We start from the raw sequence: 20,956 nt of genomic DNA, 5'->3' as shown, positions 1-20,956 counted from the left end.
ACCCTGTCCTTGATAAGTAACAACTGTGTTAATTACCCAATACAGTCTTGCCCCTGAGGAGTCACAGCTATATCCAATAAAGATAAGTATTATAAAAGGGAGTGGGTTAGCTGGTGAGGGAATTATAATGGAGGATCACAAATGGGGGGAGCATGAAGAGGAAGGATTCTGAGGTGAGAGACTCATGGCTGTGAGGTCAGTCTGGGTCTGTAGTTAGAGCCTGGTGTTGGAACCTGCAGCCACAGTCTAGCTGGGTAAAAGCCTGCAGTCAGAGTCTGCAAACTAATACGTGCAGTCATAGTTTAGTAGGAAATAACCAGAAGCCAGAGGCTGCAAGGGAAACCTACAGTAGGAGCTTGCTGCAGCCAGAGCCAGTGAATAGCTGGAGTTGGGGTGGCTGAGCTGTAAAGAGGAATAAACCAGGATCCTATTTATGCTGTGATAAACAAGAAGTCTGTGTCTTGGCTAATTTCTATGCTCTAGCAAGAGGGTTGCTGCAGCACAGACATTCACTGAACATTTGAAGTAACCAGGTTGGAGAGCACTGTGGACCCTCCCTACCTCAAGGCAGGCTCTCAGCTCAGCTGTCCCGTGCTGAAGGTCTTGCTTGTCTTACTTGGTGTTGCTGTTCCAGTCCAAGAACCAAATGCAGAGGGGGTTAAAGAAGTAAGTGCTTGCTATGGACTTGAAGTGTTATAAGTATTGACAGCAGTAGCTGAGGAGGAAAATGAGGGTGTGAAGCCAGATATCTATATATATCTGCCATATTCATTGATCCTTGTACCAAAGTTAGATCTCTGACAGAGAATATTTTTGCCTTATGTAGGAAAATCAATACAAATTTAGCAGCCATTTGCATGTATTCCTATTATTCAAAGTCCTTAAAAAGATAGTTTTTACTTATAAGAAAAATTCTCCTTGGTCAGTTTCTCAGTTAGTGTCCATATCTATGCTGCTACCTATATTTTGAGCAAACTGCTTTAATTTGGGAAAACTACAGGGTATGGTTTATTGCCTGTAAATACTTTATGAAATAGTCAAAAAAGTTTTGTCTTTTTTGAGGTTGTAATACATCAGTAATGATTGTATTATGGATGTATACAATGACAAAAACCTCTCTCAATATTGAAATGACATCCATATGTACGTATTTCAGTAAAATTGGATCTTTCAAAGCTTCATCTGAATTTTTAATCAATGTTTAATAGTTAATTTTAGATTGTATTAAAAAAACCAAATTTATATTTTCTTTCTTTGATTGCTGATGTGTAATAGTGAAATTCCTTCACCTGAATCTTACTTTCTTACTGGAATATAGTTTCTTATTTCTCTAATTCATATTGTCCTCTGTCAAGAAGAAGTAATGCAACTCATTCTTATACCCATTTATTGAAATGAGAGGAGTACGTACTGTTCTAATTGAGAGTCAGGACCAAAATCCATACAACAGTTTGTAACAGAGAGGAAAGAGATGTTATAAATACTCTATAATGAAAAACTTCCAAAAGAAACCTAGGTTTCAAAATCTTTGGGTGGTAAACTAAGTGTCTAGGTAAACACTTGAGGTGCTTTTTGTCATCTCAAGGGATGCAAAACCATATTCTTAGATATATATGATCTGCCTGCTAAAATATGGAGGTAAGTCTGAAGTAATATTCTAGGACAGTACTTCCTGCTTTTGTCAGAGTGATCTGGCCCTAGGGGTTAGTCCACAGTCTGGCTGAAGCAAGGCTTTTTCTCAAACCAATGAAGGTGTAATATGCCAGAGGTGTGTGGGTGTGCAATAGCTGCAATTTAAAGTTCTAAAGTTATACAGGTATCTCAGAAAAAGCCCAACCTCTCTATGAAATGAAAAATATAGTTTTAATTTGTCTCAGGAATGGTAGCGATTCTAATATAATTCATCAAAGAAGGCATTTGACAACAAAGCAAGTACATGTTAAATATGTTTCTGACTCTGTATGGAGGTTCACGCTATGGCAGTATTGCCAAATCAGTTTTTCTGATCGTTCAGTTTGCAAGTTAATCTAAAGTGCCATGAAAGTTTTCTTTAGTGTATTATTGATTTCTGATTTTTCTATTTACTGTTTCTTGGGGTTTTTTTGGTGGGTTTTTTTTTTTTTTTTTTTTTTTTTTTCATTCTGGTCAGATATTGTCCCAAGTTTCTATGAATGTAACATTCTGAATGTGATGGTGAATAAAAGCATATCTAGTTCTAAGAGATACCTAGCAATTTTTTCCCTTCATGCTTTCTCTCAGTGTTTCTGACTTCCAACATTCCTGTAACTATGTTCCTACAGCAAGTTATTTCTGCATATACCTAGGCTGATAGATCTTTCATGTCCAATCACATTTTTCCTGTGTCCAAAGTGGCAGATTTTCAAAACTTCTGTAGCATTGTAGTTTCAAAAATTCTGTAGTTTCTGAGCTAGTCTTGAGCTTATTATCTCCTTGGTTTCTTTTTTCATTTTTGTAAGTACATGGGCCAATGTTACATGAAAGTCACATGACTTAATAAATAAATCTAATTTAGTTCTTATTTTACTTTAGTTGCTTTTTGTGTGCAAAGTATTCTTTTTAAATGTCCAGGCTAGTGGCATACTTGAGTTAGCTCTCTCCTCCCAGCACAGAAGCTGAGCATCCTTCCTAATTGCTGTGACATTTCAAGTAAGCAGAGATTTAAGTCTAGTTTTGCTCACATTTTCTTGTATAATTTCCAATCTGGACAGCATCCTTACTGACAGTGACTGTGTAATGTCTTTTTTTGGTTGTCTTGCTTATGCTATTGTCCACATGGTTTTGGCCTTGTCTGTGTGAAACTACTACACCTGGTACTTCTTTAGTGTGCAGTTGAGAATGGCTGAATCTAGATAACACAAGTACAGGCCTCTGAACTCACAGGCCCTCAAGAAAAATGTAATTCCACAAGTAACATGAAGTTAATACCACATAGAGAAAATATCCTTGATGGAAAAAGAGATTTCTTAAAACTCCACTCATTACAAATTCTCTGAAAATATATAGGACACCAGAATAAGGCTTAAGCAGCACTTTCAGTAAGTAACTGCAAAAAATAGCTCTCTTAGAATAAAGATGTTAAGTGGTGGTGTTACTTCTTTTGATAGGATGACAGTCACGATGTTTTCAGTTGTTCTCACTTAAATCAGCTAAGAAGACTATTCATATTAGAGAATTTCAAAGAGTATTCAATTTCACGTAAATATAAACCACATGCATTTTCTAAGCAAAAATAAAAATCTAAAAGTGTTTGGGAGTTATTTAAAGGCAAGCTTAAATACTGCATATGTGGGGAGCTAATTGAGTGCCTTCTCTGAGATCTTGGACAGAAGACTGGAAAGTTGCTGACTAATCCAAACTTTAAATCTTTAAATTTTATTTTCCTAAGTGAGACCAGAAAGATGCTCAGAGTGTAGCCTGTGGGTACAATAAAGGGTCTGCAGTGCTGTGTAAAATACGTTGCACAGAACAGCGTTTGCAGACCAAAGGAAGTACCACAATTGTAACACTTGTAAAGATAAAAAGTTCAGGAGAAGTCTCCCTTTTGAGAAAAAAATGCATGAATGGAACAGCATAGGTTTTAAGTTTTAAAAATTGCAATATTTTCAGACTCTCACAGGGCGTCACTACCTGAGTGCTACCTTCCCGGAATTGGTAGTGGAAAATACAGTCAAAGATGACGAACTGTCAGCTTGGAAGAAGCAGGACATAGTGATTTATGTCTGAACAAAAGCAGTAATGAGATTCTGTAATATTAACACTACAGGAAAAACTGAAATAGTAGAGAAGAGAGGTTGTGCTTTTTCATTCAAAGTGTATGCTAACTGTGCAGTGTTCAATAATCAAAAAATAATCTTTAATGGAATCTCTGAAGAAATCCCATGATAAGATTAAAATTTTGACAATCCTTTAAATTGATCTCTGATTTCAAGTCTGGTCCCTGTAGAGGCAGGGACCTGAGTAGGAGAGACTTTGGAAACAATTGCTGGGAAGTAGTAAAATCTCCACAAACTCAGAGTACACTAAACTTACTTGTTTTTTTTCTGTAGCCTTATCTGGGGTAAAATACAGACCGAAATTTTTAGTCATGCATACTTTTTGTAGAGACTAATAAAATCATTACTACTGAGTACATTAACACCTGTCTTTGTACATTCTGCTGCTGGAGACAGAATGAGAATGTTGGAGACAGAATGTTGTTCAGACCTGAATGAGACTATGTTTATAGGCACTAGGATAATGCTGCTTAAATTATAAAAGAAAAATATGGTGATAAGAAGACAGATTAGAAACAGAAAGTCCAAGGGGAAAAATATGCTATTATGGGTATCATGCAAAAACCTCCCATGTTAGAGATAGCTGTTTCAGCCTGTTGCATGTGTCAGATATTGAAGATCAAGTTGAAAGAAAGATTCTTGTTGATACAACTTGTAAAGATTCTTCCATGGGACCAAAGCTGGAATTGAAGATTTGAAGCTAGTTCTGGGCTAAGACTCACATTTCTGAGACCGCCCTTTGGAAGCTACCCTAGGTAAAATCCAGTATATATAAGTGTATTTTCTCTTAGTACAATAAATTTAACATCTGGTAATCACCCATATTGTAGCAGGCATAAATTCAAACAGATTATTAAGTTTGATGCTCTAATTATCACCTTCAAATACGTACACTGATCTTATGTAGTGGTTTAACAAAGGGAATTTGTCAGACTGTAATACATGAAGGATACAAATCGCAAAGGACCAGCAATGTCATCTTTAGTTACCCCTGAAGTGTTTGTTGAACTACCTGTATATTTTATACTTGGATGTGCTTCATGATCAGATCTGGAGAGCTACTATATTCTATACTAACAGTAGTTTCCAAAAAAAAAATGTGTTTAGATGTAACAGTTTTGGATTAGATCTCTTTAATTTCTCTCTGCTTGACAAACATGCTCAGCAGACACACAGAAGTATGGAAATGGAAAAATCCCTCAGTCCCCAAACCAAAAGCCACAGACTGGGAGGAAATACTTGTCAGAACTGAGAAATTATCAGAAGTACTTAATTTCTTAGGTTCTTGGTGAATCCTACAGAGTCATTTACAATTTAAATGAAACTGTTAGAAGCTTTATCATGAGTTTGGTTGTGGGGGGGAAAAAAAGTCCCCATCTTAATTACTAAATGCTTAGAATCCAGTTTTGATTGCCCAGACCAACAACTTTTCCAGCCTCAGATCACTCAATAAAAAGCACAATGGTTTTGATCATTATTTTAATTAAATATAGAAAATGAACTTTGAAATATCACAGCAAGTTAAGGCTTTATTGCAGCGATTTTATAAGTTTCACCTGTAAGAGCTGGGGCCAGGATTTGGAGGTGGGGCTGTGCACTGACAATGCTGTAAGTGCAGTGACAGCCAACCATACGTGGCCATTGTTTTGCATCATTAGCACTGTAGTGAATATCAGGGAAAAAAAAAAGAAAATATCCAGTCTTTATTACTTCACTTTTTTTTTCCTTTTTATTTTTTCTTTATAAAGCACCTAATTTAGGCCACAGACAAAAAGAAAATGTATCTTGAATATGCATCACAGGTTCCAAAAATGAAAAGAAATTGGATTTGGATAGCACTTACTCAATAGACAGATATGATACATGGTAAGAAGGTGCACTGTCTGCCCTGTGATAGATTAAACTACTTTGTAGGAAAATTACTGTGAGCCAGTCACCACCACCACCGTGGCTAAATCTTTAATAAAATTCTCTTCCATATTCAAGAGCGAGGTATGAAGTACACAATAAGCAGAGTGGAGTAGAGTGCCATTTATCAAACCACAGCTAGGTCTGTAATCTCCTTCTTTATCCTTTTTTAGTACTTTATTTGTCTTTATTGTTGCAAGGAAGCACATTTACCCAGGGCAGTGGGCTTTTGGTGCTGATAAACCTTTTGTTTTAAATTCTACCTGTGGGGGTTTTTTTCTTTTTCTTTTTTTCCTTTTTTTTTTTTTTTTTTTTTTCCCTCCCCTTCTTGATCAGATATCCATCCAGTCACTCTGTGGGAGTAATTAATCTGTTTTGGTGGTCCCTGCCTTGTTACATATTCTTTCACCCTTCCTTGCCTGACCTGACCCTACTTCTCTTGTCTCTGTGCTAAAAAAAAAAAAAAAAAAAAAAAGAGTTGGGGGGGGAAAGATATAACATCTGAGACTTTTTAAGAAGAATACTCATGCCTGGGCAGAAGATGGTCTGGGGTTTTTTGCATAATGCTTTTTTGAGGCTATTTGGCAAGATGGCAGTGTTGAAGCATGTTACAGTTGGCCCCTGGGTGGCACTACATGGCTAGATCTGGGACCAACAAAAACATTTTTGGATAAAGGCAGAAAACATAATTGAAGCATTTATCTCCTTCTTAAGAATTAAAGACTTTAACTAAAACTGTTGTTACTTGCTGAATTCAACACAAATATACAGTATCATTAAACTGTGTTTGTCTAACTGAATGACATGCCAAAATGTTCTGTGTACTTTGACTATCTGGTAATGTCCGGATCATTTTTGGGAACACACTGATATTAAGCACAGATTCAGTGGAAGGGTTCCTATGGGTAGAAGTATGTGACTAGAACTGCTTTGTGCTGCCTGAATATGCATACTACCAGTCTGTGCTGCAGCCCTGGGGGTGATTTTTTTAGTACTATTATAACCCTTTTTATTGTTTGAATAGCAGTTTTATGACAAAACATTTATATTCAGCCTGCCTTTGTACTTGACTGAAAGAGAGCAATCACTGAGAATGATAAGGCAACAATGGTAATGATAACTGCATTTATGGAGGCTTACAGAATTTAAACGGGCATGCAAAAATAGACTTACAATAGTGCTCTACCTGTATTTGAACCAACTTGGGTATATTTCTTGTGCCTGGCCCATGTTTGATTGTTGATTGGTATGTTCCGTTTTCTCCCGTTTTTCTCTCTTATGGCATTTCTTCTGTATGAGTCTTACCTGTGTGAACATCAGGTTTATTCTAGCACTGAAAGTTGTCCTAATAAGATGGAGGAACATAACCATTTTTTAAGATCCACATCCCTGAAATTATTGCTCAATTTACATATTAAGATTTCAGAGTTTGTGATTTTATGATCTTGCATCAGAATGGTCATTACCTGTCTTTCAAGGTTCTACCTCTCAAAAAGAAGACTCAATTCTTTTGCTGTCCCTTGAGAAAAAGTGAGGAATAATACTGGACATTGGAAAGCAATCCAAGAGTTTAAGATCAGTCCTTCTGTTGCCCAAATATTGTTAAGCCTAATAAATTCTAATTTTTTTTGTCCTTTGCTGTGAGGTTTTCTCTCCTTTGAGGTTCATTCAGACACATCACAAGGACACACACACATTTGTGCATTTCCTTAAATTTCTTGTTTATACAAAGCATAAGACAGCAATGAGATGGTTCATTTTGTTCTGGGAGGATACAAATAGTTCCTGGATCTCAGAATTTTGTGCGAGTGGAAGAGAATTATGCCAAAGTCTACACATATTTTAGTATGGATTATGAAGAAAGGAGGTATGCACCTTACATTTTCCGAAAGGTATTTTAGGGCTATGTCCAGAATGTCCGGACACACTGCTTACAGACTGCAAAGCAGATTTAAACCAGTGTTAGAGGGTTTCTTACCAAGGAAGAGACTGCTCTCATGGAGTTAGGATGACAGATTCAGCCTACTCATTTAGATATTATTTTTCAATATTTTGAAATAATTTTTTTCAGGGAGTTATTTTATATAAAAACACCTTTCTAAAAACTTACATGCACTTCTACAGAAGTGAATGACTGTTTTAAAGACCTTTAAAATTTTGAGCCATACATTTAGATTTTATTGTTCTTGAGAGATGGGAACCTCAGTACAGCCCAATTTCTTTCATACTATAGTTTTCTTATGATATAGTTTCTTTCTTCACCTGTATTTTAGGTTTTTTTTACTTACCCATCCTTTGGAAGTTTGACATACGACAGTGGGGTGGCAAAAAATCATAAAAACTAAGTGAATAGAAATGTTAAAAAAAAAAATAGTTTATAAAACCAAAGATATCTTTTATTTTGTGTTATTTTGCTATTTCAGAAGCTCACTAACTACACTCCATTTTTTAATGTATGTATATGATCATTGCACCTTAGTGTCTTCATGTGCATGTCTGCACTAATTGAGCTTTAAATATGTTTAATAATTCAAGTTCTTTTTTGCAAACAAAATATAAGTAATGCAAACATTAATTTGCTTTGCCTTGTAGTATTCTGGAATGCTGCATTCAAAGATACGTCATTTTATGCTAAATGTCTTTCTAATACTTCTGTGCAAATGATACCTTTTCCCCAAGCCCAGCTACTTAGTGGATATTATTGAACTTCTTTCACGGGATCGAAAAAAGTGAGGCATTATGTGAAAGAAATTTTTGAAAATGTGCATGGACTATTTCGGAATATGCTTACTGAATATTAAGCAAACACCTGAAGTTCCTGTGCTGCTTCCTAGAACCAGCACTTCATTACTTGTTACGTGCAGTGACTTTGAATTTTTTATTAGGTACTGGTCTCTTAGCCTGTAAGGCTTGTGCATGATGTCTATGAGAGCAATTTCCAGCAGAGCGAAGCCTTATCACAGATTCACCTAAAAGGTAAGGATATGTTTTAATTTTTAGTTCACATGCTGAACACCTGCCCACGGAGCAGGAAAGAAATTTGGTTTAAGGGTTGATTATACATGTCTTACTCCTATACAGCAAGTCCAGAAATAGACATGATGAACTTCAGATAAACCCGGAATATGCAAATGAAGAGTACAATACCAGAATATTTACCCCCTAATTTTGTGCTCCACTACTTTTTTTTTTTTTTCCCCAGGTTGGTGAGCGCTTAGGAGAAAGGCTTATACATACTTCTGATTTATTGAGTTTCTCCCAAATCTGCAGTGTTAATATTTTCAAAAGAAAAGTTGAACTGTGAATCTGGCAGGTAATGTATGTAAAATGCTGCTTGGCACTCCTCATATTTGCCAAGGATGTTAACAAATATGAATGAATATTAAGAAAAAAAGCCAGCAAAGCAGGAGGAAATGATGAAAAATAGAGAGGCAATTAATAAAAACGAGAGGAGAAAAGGCACATCAGCACCTAGAGATAGTGAAGGAATGCTCTAATTATTTTTTCACTGAAAATGGCTTAAATAGAGTTTTGAGAGTGGAGAACTCTATTATAATGGATCATCAGTGATAAATTTTAAGACTATTAGTTTGAGGAATTCTGGTAATTTATGGGTAAACCCTTTGCTTAAAAAAGCAGGGGCTACATTCAGAATGTGGTGATACACTGACGGCTAAAAGAACAGACTTTGATAAAAGAATAGAAGGAGTGACAAACTTTGAAACCCAAGAACAACAGGGACCTTCTTGGTCTCCAATTTTCTCACATTAACATCATAAAGTTAGCAAAGTCCATGTTAAAAGTTTTTGTTTTTTCTGATAGAAATCATCTCTTGGACTATCTTTTGGAATACTGTTTTACTTTTCCAATCTACTTTTTTCATTTCCAATTTTTAAATAACTCTTGTGCCAAAATTGGCTTCTGGATTGGTAACTGTCTTTCAGCCTGATGTTTTATGTTTAGAGCAGCTTACTGGCATTTCTTCTTTAGCCAGTCCTTAACCTACCTTTCAATTTCACCGCTTGCTTAAGTGTTTTCAGCTTTAACTAGCCTTTTCACAAACGTTGTTTCATGAAATACCTTACTGAAATCCAGATGGATATTTCCTCAAGCACATCAGTTATCAAAAGAAAACTATTTAGTCTTTCTGGAATTAGTATATGTGGTATTCTAAAGCTGCAAGTGTTTCCTTTTCTTGATCGTATAGAAACAGAACTTTTAGTGATAGTGCAGTGAAATCATTGCAAAGGGAGAGCTTTGTCATCCACACTTTCTGAACAGAGAATTTGAGTCATCCCATTTAAAAAGAGGTTTTCTTGAAAGCAGTATCTTTTTGATACTGGGATCTTAATCCATTCCCCAGTCAGACTGAGCATGCATATCATGACAAATCTATCCTCCATTAATATTGTTTGCTATCCTAAAATGAATTAGCTGAATCAATATACTCTTCCTGAGGTTTCCCTGAGGAGACAGGAGCAGCTGCTAGAGCAGCAACAGTCTGGCACCAAGGCAGTGGGGCCACCACTGGTGTCACCAGGGAGCAAGAAGCAGACCCTTGTAGGGAGCTGGGGGAGAAGGTTACTCATGGGTACCGTGGTTTTGCTGAGGCAAAAGCAAGAATCAGATATGACTGTCAGAACTGGCGAAGCTGTGCAGTCCTGGAAACGTATAATAGTAACACAAACTCCAGGACAGCAAGATAAGAAAGAATGCTGCTGCTGTTTCTGATGCTCTTCTAACTACATGAACTTCTTGAACAGCTGTGTGGACACTCATCTTCAATTAATTAATTAGACTAATATGTTCTCAAGGCTAGTTAGAGCCTTACTATATGGTTTCTTATGCTTGATAGATATTGCAATATGTAATAAAGAAGGTATGTAATAATGAGCATATTCTCCACCCTTTTTTGAAGACTGTTTTAAGATCCGCAATGCTGCAGACAACAGGAAAAACAAGGTTAAAAAAAAAGACATAAGTTGAAAAATTTGAGCTGGATGCTTTCAATTGGCTTAGTTTGTACAAATTAGCAGACAGAATTTCTGCACAGGTGGTAAATATACTTTTTTAAAAATTTTTTTTCTAAATTGAAGTAGGAAAAAACCCAATGCCAAGGAACAAGTATTTTTTCAATTGAAAAATATTATTGGTAGATTTTTATGGAGTAGTATTTTTCTTCTTTTGTAAACAAATAATTTTTAAGGAAAGACTGTATTAACACATTGAGCTTTAAAATTAAAATTTATTCTCAGCCTCAGAAGAGCCGATGGTAGAACTTAATTTGAAATTCTCCACCAAAATTATTCTTCAATAGAAGTTATTAATGCTTTGAAATTAGAAGTAGCATTAGTATGAGTCAACAGTAGAACTACCCTAATTTAATTAGAAAATTAATTTTTGACATGTTTACAATTAAATAACTGAAAGTTTGAAAAGTAAATTTTTTTGAAGTGTAGCTTTAAAAAAAACCCACTGGTCGTGATCATTATCTAATTTGTACTAAAAATTGCAAATCAGTATAAAAACATTTGGAGTGTTTTCAAATTACTGACTATATGTATATGAATTTTTCATAGTTTATAGGTTATTTTCCTGATTTTTTTCAATAAGATGGTATTTTTAAATTTTAAATTATTTTTGTCTGTCTACTCCATTACCTTGTGATGTTTGCTTGATGTGCATTTTCAGCTGGTCTTTCAACACATCTCCTTAAGCAGTGTATTTTGTGTTTACATGAGACTTTAATTTAGTGAGCAGCTGAAGTAGTTTCTGTTTGTATGGCGGGATACATGCTTGTACAAGTTAGATTTGTGTATTGTGGAATGACTGAATATGGTTATGAGAACCTCGGTTGTTTGACTTATGATGGTTACTATCATCAGCAAATAATACAATTTTCAGTATATGACGCTGATTCCTTCTTATGCATTTTTTCATTATCACATTGACGGTGCATTTAAATATCAAGGCTGTATTGCTTTTCTTGGTAGTCATTTGAGCTGTTAGGATTGTTCTTTTTTATAACAATTATGTCTTTTCTTAAAACCTCTTTCTTTGTTCAGCACAACTTTAATGTGTGGGATGTCTCCTTTCATCACAGCAGGGGACACTGTGTATTTGTGGGACACTGATAATTTGTGGGCTTCCATATTAGCAATGTGGAATCCGTTTGAGCTTGCTTGCATATGTTAGTGCATTTTGTGATGGTAAGTGTTGGGGAATTCTGTCAGCAGTAGTATTTTTTTCTCAGTAGTTAATTAATATCCTGTAAATATGCTGTTCCCATTAAGCCTAAATGCTAATTTTATTGTCTCTGCATACAGACTATGTTGATAATAGCACAAAAATAAACTCATCTGAAATTAATGGTTGGTATTGATGACTGAAATGCCAACACTATAACTCGCATTTTGCTGCTTAAAAGAGAAACTCCCATGGTTGCTGTGTTCAAAGCTTTTAGGGTTGTTTGGAATATGCATGTGTAAGAGTTTAATCAGGGAGTTGGAGCTGTGAAAGCACTTAGGCTGTGTGAGTCTCCACATTGCATACTAAAAGTTTGTTACATGGAGAGCTTCAGTGGGAATCTATCACAGCAGGTCAGGTGCCAGGGCTCCTTGTGGATTGTCTGGTAAGGGAACTCGTGTGCTCCAGTGAGGATATATCAGGGAACTGCTTAGTCTGGGAATTTAAGTCAGGTTTAGGTAACAAAGTACTCACCTTGGTTGGTCTGGCATAGCTTTAGACATATAAGGAAAAAGGAGTGTACATATAGGCAATAGGAGTATTAGTGATAAAAGCTTATGTATTCATGTATATATTTTTGTCTTCTCATTATATACCACTGTTTGATCCAAGCCCCACTTTAGATGCCTCACTTAGTTTGTAAATCTTACTCTTTCCTCCTTATTTTATCTAAAGTGTATATATATACTTTATATATATACTTATATATATATAATGCTCTTAAAGAAGAGCATGAACATTTTGTTATTTCTGCAGAAAAATTAATTTTCTAATTTGATTTTTAATCCTGCCTAAAGAAAGCCACACTTCAATGTAGTTACACTATCAAATCCTCTTGATTTCATGGCATTTTTAAGGTTGATCTTACTGTTATCTATTAAAAAAAATATTGTAGACTCAATTTTTTCAGGGAAGGACTGGAGTGAATATGCAGGGAGGCTGTTCAGAACCTACACTACTCTATGTGAACGACCAGCAAAGAAATAATTTACCTAGGAAGGTCTTTTTTTAAGAAACCTGACAGCAAGCTTTTTCCTTCCTACAAGATTCACATTTAAACAGTTTGTAATGTTGACTTTTGGCCAACAATGTCTCTTTCTCCTTCTATGATGGAAAAGAATAGCTCAGTAATAAAAATTAGTAATTTCTGTGTCTTTCACATTCATGTCTGAGAAGACATGCAATTTAGAGAAGAAAATTACAAATCACATTATGAACTGCTTTAGAATTTCAAGGAAAAAAATAGAAACAACTTCTGGAAGAATACATAAAAAATGTTTGTAGGGACTGATATTTTTTCAGAAGCTTAGACATGGCATTTCCTTTTTTTGAAAAGGACATAAAAATACATGAATGTCTGTGATATCTCTTAGAAGAAGTTTTAAAATTGAATGACGATTTTCATCATGAAAACAAAAGGAAGATTTTTGGTAAGGTCAGAAGAAAATGTGAATATTTCTTATGTGGACTGTTTGAAAAAAAGTATGTGACTGCATCCAAACTGTTACTAATGTGAATTCAAGTTCACCTACACATTTGCCTCACAAAGCATGTGATTTAATCACATTAATAAAGTGTATTAGTGAGGAATTCTGAGGAAGTGGACAAGAACTGGTCTTCCTTATAGCATGACTATATTGCTGTCGCCAGGCTCTGGAGTAGCGGTGCCTGACCTTTCTAAAGTATATTTGGGATATACTCATTTGAAGCACGACGTTCATAGCATCGGAAAAATATTCAAGAGTTCAATTATTACTCCTGACTCACAGTGTGTTCAAGCTGTCTTTATGACTTGTCACTGAGGCAATAATTTGATTTGACAGGCAGATTGGATGTTATTAAAAGTAAAGGATTTCAGTTGCCTCACCGCACATGCAAGGTGTTACAAAGATCTTCGTGAAGAGAGCCAAGAGGACTATGGCACTAGTGTGGTCTGCAGGTGAAGGAGCTGGAAAACTTCCCAGTTTTGTAATTGGGTGGTGAATTAATTGTATGTAGTGGTCCGCAGAGGGCATTAACAACAACAACAAAAGTGAAAGATGGCCTTTTTTTAAAATTAAAATTGATACAAGCGCATTTTTCAAGAAAAAGAGGAATTAACAGTTTAGACTGAAGGCTCTTTCATGCTACTGGTGTTATTATATTGTTTTTTATTATCTAATATGAAAAATTCATTACCATCTGGATCCTATTTTACTAGATACCATATATTCATATAAACTAAAAGAAACATATATACAATTATAAAGACAAAAGAGGAAAATATTGAAAACTAGATAGATATAGGAGACTAAAAGAAGCAAATCATGTATGATTCCAGCATGCTTTATAAACTTTTTATGAATAAGTAAAGCATAAGGAAATCTTATTTGGGATTCTCTGGAAATGTTCCTTGGGAAAAAAAAAAGAAAAATCACTTCATTATTATTATTTCACCAAAGAGGCAAGTACTGATCTGATCATAAGAACATTTAGAATTTAGTGATCCTCAACTGTACTCTATTACAGCTGTTTCATTATTTTGCAATGGGTGAAATTGGTACAAATGTGTGATCTCTTATTATAGGAAGGGTTGCCCCTTTTATATAATCCCAATGAATTCAGGCATATCTAAAGTTGTTTGGTTTTTTTGTTGCTGTTGTTGGTTTTTTTTTCCCCAAACTTTTGGTGAATTATGTATTATTTCTTACAAAATAAATTTATGAGGGTCCATACTTTCCAATAAGGGCCTGTGTTCTGGGCATTTTACAGCAGTCTTATTTCAAAATACCTAGATTCAGACAGTTCAGAAAATGTGTGATTTATGGAAGTCCTTACAAAAACATCCATTACCAGCTGGTAAACCATGTTAGGCTGTTCCTTTGAATTTTTAGAAATATTCATAATAGTAAGAAGCACCCATTGCTAGGATTTTTTTAATATGTTGTCTCCTTTCAAAGAATGTATTTCTATTGTGCTCTAATTTTAACTCTTAACATGCTGGGTTTTTTTAAGAAGAGCAAATATTAGTAAATGCATATGTAAACTTACCAATTAAGTCTACATGTAATTAAGTAAATGTAAATTGCCATATGCTCAGTATACACCAATTTCCTAACCCTAAAGATAACAATTACCATACCTATTTTATAATGGCCTTACTTTCAAAACAGGTAGGATATTCTCATTTTATTTGGTTTTTTATTAGTGGTTTTTGAACAAATACTAAAAGCAGTTACAAAATGTTACAAAGAGCAAAACTCTGTTCAAACGTACCAATGCAGGCTTAAAAAACTCTAAGTTCCTGTCCTTGCAGGTAAGGGTAAACAAATAACTGGTTTTCAATCTGTCACATGCAGGCTACAAATCTGAAGGTGAGGCAATCAAAATAATTTCTTCAACTTTTGAATTGCACTTACAAGAAACTTTACAAAAAAAAGAAGGAAAATATTTAAGATATTCCATCAGACAATCCTCAAGTATCTGAAGGACAAATAGATAAAAATGTGAATGTGCTTAAAAAATAGTCTAAAAAGGAGAATGAAAGGATTTTTTTTAGAATTTAACCAATCACAAAAGATGACTCATCAGACCGGGCATCCCAAAATACTTTCATCTTTGTCTCTGGCATGCCCTAAATAATTCTATGATTTCCCTCAGTCTCTTCATTCAGTTATTAAATACTGAAATCTTATCAAGTATAGTGTATACTCTTTATGTATATTGATGTATTTTTGTAGTCTGTATTATGAACACTGGGAGTAGTCAGTTGTTATTCTTGCTAAATTGGCGTACACTACTCCATAAATCGTTGCCCTCTCTGAGAAGTAAAAATAGGAGTGCATAGAGCACTAACAAATATGAAAGGGCTTTCCAAACTGAATTCTATTAGTGATACCAAAATACTGTGACACCTTTCACAGAACTTGTGCTAATGGTAACTACTATGGTTCTTATCAATGCAAGTACTGGTAACAAGCAATTAGATTTTCCAAAAACTTGATCAAGGTAGAGTTACACATATGCAGTATACAGTTAAGAACATGGCTACTCAGCCCAAGGAAGAACTGCCTTCCTTTGGGTTAGAAGCAGAGAGGAGGGAGCTGTAATGGGTGATCTAGTTTTGTTTTGTTTCACTTCTGCGCTGAAATGAAATAAAGAATAGCAGTTAAAAGGAATCTATTAGGGAAACTATTGATATTTTATTTCCCACTAAAAATACTTGGTAACTTCTTTAAAAATCTGCTTAGAAGAACCCTGTGAAGAAGAATAGAAGAAGGAATATATTCTACAAACATTTGAAAAAAAAAAAAAATGGAATATTCATGTGAAAGACCTTTAATTCTTTACCTTTGTCCTTCCTTATTCTCTTTACTTGCTCTTTCCCCAGTTTTTGGATGAGAGATTCTACCAATGTTGCTAATACAAACACCAAACCAAATAAAAAAAAACCCCAAACACAAAACCAACAAACCCAAGACAAACAAAAATGCCACAATACACCCTAAATGTCAACAGAAGATTTGCAGAGGAATGCAATCAAGAGCAATGTTGCAAATCAAGCCTGGAAATCAAAAATTCTAAAACTTTCAGCTATTTGCAATTACAGTGGTAATTGCTATTTTAAAATGTTTTCCTTCTTCCAAAGAAACTCCATGTTGTTAGCTGAAATTCTGGGGATTCTAAATCACAGCAAATATCTGTGCAGCTGATGAAGGCTAAATATTATAGGCAATCAAAACACCATATTATCTACATATTTCAGCTGATTTAAAAAAAAAAAAGTAGCTTTTGGAACTTCTTTAGGAAGTTATTTTACTATGTAGTTCCAGCTAATTAGAGCATATTTTTCAGACCAAAGCATTAGCATTAGGTATTTTAAAGCAAAATGTGGTGGATTTTTAAGGAAATTGCACCTGAGGTCTTTGCTGTGTTATTTTAGTCTAAGAAATTATTCCTTTTCTTTCCGTTGTGAATCAATGAAGTCTTGGTCGTAAACACCATGTAATATATAAAATTAAATTTTCCTTAAAAATACTGTAATTTAAAAATTGATGTATCAACATTACATAATATGAGTGGAAGGTTGTCCCTGCCTGTAGTTTTCCCCATGAGAGTAGACGGCTGCCGATGGCGAAAGTAACAGAGTCTGCTCTCCGGCACCGGGTTGGATATTATAGCTTTTATTCTCAAGTCCTGCTCTGCTTGCTGGAGACCTTTCCCGATGACTCCCCGATGCCAGAGAGCCCTGGCCTCTCCCCTGCCATGGCTTTTTCCCCAGGGGGCAGGGCCCAGAGGCAGGGAACAGAGGCGCCCCCCGATCAGGGAGAAGCGGGAGGGGAACAGAGTTAGGTTACATTTCAGTGTGGGGGATGGGCACTGCTGGGCAAGGACAGATAGAAAGTAACACTACAAATCCGATGAAATATAAACCCAATTAATGCATTACAACACCTGCCTATGGCATAGGGGTTGCAGCTGGATAATCTTTAGAGTCCTTTCAAAGCCAGGCCATTCAATGGTTCTGTGATTCTGCTGGGTGTTTTCTTTTAGTGGATGACTGAAAACAAATATAAAGGTAAAATTGTAAAAAGTCTGTTTGATCAATACCCAGCAAATTTATTGAACTTGTTTTGAAGAAGTATTTAAGAGAAAAGCCAATGAATATTTTTGTAAGTTATTATATACCCACTAAATCTGCATGAAGCAAATGCAAAGGATTGGCAGAGCAGTGATGACACAGCACTGATCCCACTGCAGTAAAATCAATGTTGCTGGCAGAGCCCTGAGTGGAATTTTTTGAGGTTGGAGGTAAATTTTTAGTGCAGGATCCTGACTTAAAGACCTTATTTACAGAATAATCAGAATGAGCTACTGTATTAAAGTATTCAAGTTAAACTGTGTATGTTTTTTGCTGTGTCTGGGGTTTTTGTTTGATGGTTTTGTTTTGTTCAATTGTTTTTTTTCCCTGAAGTGGGGCTGGAAGGTGTCTGTAAGTTTAGGATAAAGGAAAGTCTTTAGAATACCAATATAACTGTAACTAATCGTTGGTATAAAATTGAGATGCTGTTTAATCTGTTAAACCCTTATTTTTGTACTCACTGATTTGTACCACTGAGGCCCAGAACTTCATAAATATTTTGCATCTTTAGTAAGCTCGTGTGATACTTCCAGACAAAATAAAGCCAATAACCTTAAAAAGGAAGCAAAAAGGGTTCAGAGGTTGAAATGAAATTATTAAATAGTTCAAGAAGGGGAAATCTCATAAAATTGAAGGAATATTTGGGAAAATGACTTTTCAACATTAGAGTAAATCTGTTAAGTGTGAAAATATGATTTTAATCAGGGCATGAATTTTGGGGGTTTTGTACAAGTAAGCTAGTTTTCTGAATCATTGAGGAGGGTCACTTGAAGCTTATTTTCATGATCTGCAGGATATAAAAATGTTAGGGAGGAAAAAAATATATCATGATGCTTTGTGTTTTAAGTATATGTTGTTTTTCTGAGTTCAAAAAGTAGGTTACTTTTTTATAACTAAAAAGTGTGCTAGAAAAAAAACCCCAAAAATGTGTTTGGACACATTTATAATATGACTACATATTTAGAAACAGACCTCTCATCCATCATCTTATGCATTAACAATAAAGGGATTTCAGAAGAGGTCTCTAGTTTGTAAGACCCATAAACCTGAAAATAATTATGAAAGAGATACCATGGAGGTTTTTCCCTCTTACAAGATGTATTTAAATCTCATATGACATGATACTGTATGTATGAGAAAATAGTCATGCTTTCAGTTATAAAAAGCCTGAAAGTAAATCTGAAGTATTGTAACCATACTTGGGACAAACACCACTCATTTTATTCCTGAGCCAGCTGATAAATTAATCACTTTTGACAGTAGCTCACTTTTTGACCTGTGTGGCAAGGAGAATGTCACAGCAGTAGGAGAGGTTCTGTGATAATTGGAAAGTGAAGGGGACTTGGTGGTGCAGTAGGTTAGTGCATTAGCCTTTCCCCTCTGGAGTCCTTGGCTCACATTCTGCCTTAGGGTCACTAGTGAAAATTCATGCTTTGGTATCCTACCTTTATTTGTACATATGACAAAACCGACACCTATTTGGAAAAAATGTTGTCTTTCTTCACTATAAAACGTTGTATTGGCCAAGATCCTAGGGCCAATGTACGTTGGTAGAGAACTTCAAAAGCTTTTATTCCTGCAATATGTGTCTGCAATGATGAACTCCCTGAAAGAGCATTCAATCAATATATTATGAAAAGGGAAAAAAAAAAAAAAAGTAAAATCTTCTAAGCTGATATGCATGAAAATAATGCAAATAATGAAGGAAACTCATCTGCAACATAAAAGCTGCAGTGATATTTCCCCCATTTCCAGTTGGAATTAACTCCTGCTAATCTCTCTTGCACTGAAGTTACATTTATCTTAAACTGTTTTACTTGAACCTCCTTCTGACTGGGATTTTCAAGTGCCAGGAAAGTGCTATTTCATATGCAGTGGAGTAGAGCAGTGATGACATCCAGTGATTAATTAATTCAAAAAGTACATGTTCCCTAAAGGTATCCTGGGAACCACTTTCCAAGCCTCTCTAAAAGAAACATATTGCCTACATTTACAGGTGGTAGAAAGCTGAATATAGATTGGTTATCAGTGATGTACTGCCTTTTATTACATCTGAAGTGCTTACTCTTATTGCCTTGTAACAAGGGTGCTGCAACTAATTGTGCTTAATGATCCAATGCAAAGAGCCTGAATTTTGTATTATTAACTCCTCCTATGTTTATCTTTTCATCTCCTTCAAAATTTACAAGTTCCAAGTTACATTAGGGATTTGAAGCAATGTGTGAGCACCTTAACAAAAATCCCCATTAAAATGTTAGCTGTGTTTACAATTGTGCAAGAGCTTCCCTCTTTAAACATGAATTAAATGTTCAGGATGGGTCTAGCCTGAGAATCTTGGTGACTAAAGCAGTCTGTTTAAGGATGCAAGAGGCATCAGGGAAGATCCACAATTTTATACCTTTCTTCTAGTCAAGAAGCAATAACAATTATGGTTCCATCTCTGGAAAAAATTACAAGAATTTTCAGCCAACCACAGGATCCTGTCTCTATCCCTTTTTGACAATAGTTTCCCCTCTTACTTTAGGGAAACATGGAGTAGAGATTAAAACATATTTTCTCCTTTTTTCTTTCAATAATTACAAAAAAGAGGGAGTAAACAGAAGAAGCATAGGATTAAAGGAAAAATACTGGACAGACGATACTTGAACAGACAGAAGACAAGAACAGGGCTGTTTGACTAATAAATCTTTCTTTTCAAGTGCTAGCCAAAGAAGGCCTGAATAAGCAGCAACAAATCAAGAAACTTTTAAATTTATACTTTTAAGTGCAACATTTTAAGTCACCTTTTAATAAGGTGATTGGAGCCTTCATTTGAGACCTTTTATTTTCTTGTATGAAAAATCTTCCAGAATTGTGAAAGCTTTTAAGTGGCTTCCTACTAGCAGACCCTAGATCTCTTTTAAGTGTCCTAGATTTCTTTGAATAGTTGGGTTTCTTCAATGTTGTATTTTGTTGTTGCTGGGGCTTTTTTGTGTGTTTTTTTGATAATTTTGGGGTCTGAGTGTCTTTTTTTCCCTAAACCAGGTGTACTTGATCAGAAGTCCTGAATAAGAAGGAGAAGCAAGAAAGGATTGAGCAGTGATTCTTCTACGCATTGTAACGTTCACATAAAGGAGTAAACTAAGATAGGCTTTCTTTTGGTACACCTGCATCTTGCCAGATCAGCAAATGGATATCTACGAGTTGCAGGATGTTGGTAAATAAAAAAACTGAAATAGTCCTTCAACACCTTAAGCAAGTTGGTCCAGAACATTACTTTTAATTTTTTATTGTAATTGTATATCTGATGTCTGAAACAAAAAAACCTTGTGTATAATTTTCTTCCTAAATCCAACTGCTGCCTTATGTACAGCACATTTTCATCATTTGTTCACTTATGCTGTGCCAT

General features: G+C 35.2%; 1 long non-coding RNA gene across 2 annotated transcripts; it reads left to right on the top strand.

Annotated features, from left to right (window-relative positions):
• Positions 1-487: 487 nt before the first annotated feature.
• On the top strand, positions 488-20,673 carry LOC120750485 (uncharacterized). Of its 2 annotated transcripts, XR_005700013.2 has the most exons (4): positions 488-666; positions 8,588-8,678; positions 8,905-9,015; positions 20,593-20,673. It is a non-coding gene; the product is annotated as an uncharacterized LOC120750485 (long non-coding RNA). The 2 variants fall into 2 exon arrangements; XR_009207739.1 differs by lacking the exon at positions 20,593-20,673 and having other exon boundaries at positions 8,905-12,068.
• Positions 20,674-20,956: the final 283 nt, after the last annotated feature.

This window comes from Hirundo rustica, chromosome 3 (genome assembly GCF_015227805.2).
Source record: "Hirundo rustica isolate bHirRus1 chromosome 3, bHirRus1.pri.v3, whole genome shotgun sequence".
Classification (NCBI taxonomy): domain Eukaryota; kingdom Metazoa; phylum Chordata; class Aves; order Passeriformes; family Hirundinidae; genus Hirundo; species Hirundo rustica.
Note: the sequence above shows the minus strand (reverse complement) of the source record. Positions and strands in the feature narration are given on the sequence as shown.